Here is a 4,315-nt window from a genome sequence, read left to right on the forward strand (position 1 = left end):
GACACTGATCACATGGTGATTGACATCAAGATCATTTTCAATAGCTAACAAATCCTTCAAATATTCCTGCATCTTGGGAAGGGGTCGTCCAGGGAGGGCCACCATGTACCTTCGAAGTTGATTGAGACCTGCCATGGCACTGGCATATGATGGCTTGTCAGAGTCATCAGATGTTTCTTCAGATATTTCTTCTGCTTCTTCTGGCTTGCTCTGAACTTCTGTCACAATCTCTTCATCTGTGAGTTTGGATGTTGTCTCCACGTTCTTGTCAGCATTGACAAAGTCTTCTGGTTCTGTACTGAATCCACAGGCCTTCAGGTTTGCTGCAAGGATGGCTAAGGGGATGTCTTCTGGGTCATCATCTTCAACTGCAGACTCAGGAGACTCGGGAAGTTGAAACCCACAGTGCTTGAAGCAACTGCTGATTGTTTTAGCAGTCACAGAATCCCAAGCATCCCTCAGGGCTTGGAGAGTGTCCAGAAGGTTCCACTTGGGGTCCTCCTTCTTCTCAACTGCAGGTAGAAGAGCTCGTTTGACGAACAGATTTCGATAGTGGACTTTCAGGTTTTGGATTATCCCCTGATCCATGGGCTGCAATCAGTAATTACTTAACAATCACTCCAGGCTAATGAAGTAATGGGCTGAGGAGACACAGTGGGGGCTCTGAGTTAAGATAACTTTGCAGGCTTCTGGGGTGCTTGACAGGAAAACTTTATGATAAGTGTAATTTATGGCCCCTGGGGACATCAAAATGACTTTACATTATACCTAAAATTTATGATAAGCAAGTTTATCTCATCTCATTATCTCTAGCCGCTTTATCCTTCTACAGGGTCGCAGGCAAGCCGGAGCCAATCCCAGCTGACTATGGGCGAAAGGCGGGGTACACCCTGGACAAGTCGCCAGGTCATCACAGGGCTGACACAGACACAGACAACCATTCACACTCACATTCACACCTACGGTCAATTTAGAGTCACCAGTTAACCTAACCTGCATGTCTTTGGACTGTGGGGGAAACCGGAGCACCCGGAGGAAACCCACGCGGACACGGGGAGAACATGCAAACTCCACACAGAAAGGCCCTCGCCGGCCCCGGGGCTCGAACCCAGGACCTTCTTGCTGTGAGGCGACAGCGCTAACCACTACACCACCGTGCCGCCCTAAGCAAGTTTATGATAAGCCAAAAGTTTTATATCATATTTAATGGACTTTATGCCGGGAAATGAAAATCACTTTACATTATCCATAACTTTACAATATCAGTGTTTACGATATCTGTGCTGTACTGTACATAGCACATTAGGCAAGCGAGAGCAAGGTAAATCACTTCATGTCACTCTCACATGTGGGTTAGCTAAACTGTTCATAAGCGTTAGCTAACCAGTGAACGCTGCCTGCACTAGTGACATCTCATAAAAGAGCATCCATCTGCTTGCAGCTAGCCTGTCTCCAGCAATAGCCTTAGCCAACATGCTACGACAGTATGAAAGAAAAGCATGTTTGACGGAGCACATCTGTCTAAACCCTTGAACACCCCATGGGATTTAGCTAAAGTGCTGGAGGTATTTGAAGATTTTGATGCTTTTGCTGAAAATGGTTCTGTTGCTGGCATTGGACTTAGCAGAGTATGTTAGCAACATCCATGCTTTGGCAGTAAGCATAGCGTGTCGGCAATTTCTGCAGGACCATGCTAAGGTTTTACTGAAACATAATCCTGCGTTTGTAAAACTAAGAGGCTCAAATCTGTTCCAGCATGACTATGCCCCTGTGCAAAAAGGGAGTTCCATGAAGACGTGGTTTGCCGAGGTTGAGGTGAAAGAACTCAAATGGCCTGCACAGAGCCCTGACCTCAACCCGTTTGAATACCTTTGGGATGAGTTGGGACTCTAACTGCGAACCAGTCCTTCTTGCCTGCTAACCGCCTTACTGTTTATTGTCGTATTGCTTCTGGAGGACACTACGAGAGGGTGTGTCCCATGTTGAGATATGTCACTCGTGCTATGAGAGAAGTAAGGTTACCATTGTTAGTATATTGCTGATCTCATCAGCTCTTCATATCCTGGGTTGTGCCTCAGGAAAGAGCACTATTCACAAAGAATTATGGAAGTTGTTGTTTTGGCCTGTTGCAACATAGGGATGCAGCTTCCCACATGCATGCATGGGGCAATGGCCATGTCCTGGGCCTTGTTTGGGGGAATATAGATGGAGGACATATGCATTGCAGTGAGCTGATCGTTGCTACACACCTATGTGAGCTTTTAGAAACTTGATGTAAACAAGCCCATATTTGCGCACACTGTCTTTAGTGTGGGCTCACAAACAAACATGTCAGTTTGAGCAGCTACATTTGGCATCAGCCTTTGAGATAAGCCTCATCACAATATCTCATGAATGTTTCAAAGAGAACTTGCATTATAATGAGCTGAGTCTTTTCCTCCACTGGAATCTGTTCCAGCATGACTATGCCCCTGTGCAAAAAGGGAGTTCCATGAAGACGTGGTTTGCCAAGGTTGAGGTGAAAGAACTCAAATGGCCTGTAAAGAGCCCTGACCTCAACCCGTTTGAATACCTTTGGGATGAGCTGGGACTCCAACTGCGAACCAGGCCTTCTTGCCCGCTAACCGCCTTACTGTTTATTGTCGTATTGCTTCTGGAGGACACTACGAGAGGGTGTGTCCCATGTTGAGATACGTCACTCATGCTATGAGAGAAATAAGGTTACCATTGTTGGGCTATGGTACATTTCCACTTGCAAGTTCAACACACTACTTCCTATTCATCAGCAGAACACTCTGCCAGATCCTCATGGCAAAAGCTCTCGAGTTGTTCTCTGGGAAAAGAACAACAATTTTATTCATCACACGTACACTTGTGAAATTCTTCTCTGCATTTAACCCATCTGAAGCAGTGAACACACACATGCACACACACATACCCAGAGCAGTGGGCAGCCATGCTAACCGCGCTTGGGGAGCGGTTAGGGGTTAGGTGCCTCGCTCAAGGACACCTCAGCCTAAGGCTGCCCCATGTTAACCTAACCGCATGTCTTTGGACTGTGGGGGAAACCGGAGCACCCGGAGGAAACCCGTGCAGACATGGGGAGAACATGCAAACTCCGCACAGAAAGGCCCTCGTCGGCCACGGGGCTCGAACCCAGGACCTTCTTGCCGTGAGGTGACAATGCTAACTACTACACCACCGTGCAAATCCATGTCAGTGGGAGCTGGTGGCAGAAATGTTTATAATCTCATCTCATCTCATTATCTCTAGCCGCTTTATCCTGTTCTACAGGGTCGCAGGCAAGTTGGAGCCTATCCCAGCTGACTACGGGCGAAAGGCGGGGTACACCCTGGACAAGTCGCCAGGTCATCACAGGGCTGACACATAGACACAGACAACCATTCACACTCACATTCACACCTACGCTCAATTTAGAGTCACCAGTTAACCTAACCTGCATGTCTTTGGACTGTGGGGGAAACCGGAGCACCCAGAGGAAACCCACACGGACACGGGGAGAACATGCAAACTCCGCACAGAAAGGCCCTCGTCGGCCACGGGGCTCGAACCCAGGACCTTCTTGCTGTGAGGCGACAGTGCTAACCACTACACCACCATGCCGTCCCCATTTTACATACTGAGGAATATAATTGTTTCTTTAGCACCTTATGGAATTAAGTTTAAAACATATTTATCAGGGAAATAAAAGTCAAAAAGTTTTGTCCTAGTTCAGCATCATCCCTTCTCACCAGAGAGAGAATCTAGTTCAGTACCGTAGCCTGAAGGCTCAACCAAATAAGGAGTTGTTCAAGTCTGAAATACAACCAAGGAGATCTCTGTTCATAAACAGAACAGCCACCCTTTAACATCTCACACGCAGTAAAGACTTGTCATAAAGTACAGAATGAATCTTGGTTTATTTTGCTGAAACTTGTGCTTCAGTTGGTGAGCATAAGATAAACCGGCTACAGGGACCTTTCCCTGGATAACATAAGTCAAAAAGATTAGACACAAAAGGATATATGAAGATGAATGGTGAGTTTGAGGTCTTATGCGGTTGCTCCAGGAGGGAAACTGCATGTAAGATCATGCAGGAATGACGAATAGGTAAAAATATGTCAGCATTGATCTCGGGTGCCATGTAATACCTGTATAGTGTTACTGTGGCATGCAGCCTTTCAAAGTGGAGCTTATGCTTTGCTCCAGGTGATCCATCTCTCACCAGTTCTGAATCAGAATCAGGGTCAGAGTAGCTTCAGTGACCTCTTCATTTCTGACACCTTCAAACTTGCACTGAATAACTGAGACGGCA

The sequence above is a fragment of the Neoarius graeffei genome, chromosome 8 (assembly GCF_027579695.1).
Source record: "Neoarius graeffei isolate fNeoGra1 chromosome 8, fNeoGra1.pri, whole genome shotgun sequence".
Taxonomy (NCBI): Eukaryota; Metazoa; Chordata; class Actinopteri; order Siluriformes; family Ariidae; genus Neoarius; species Neoarius graeffei.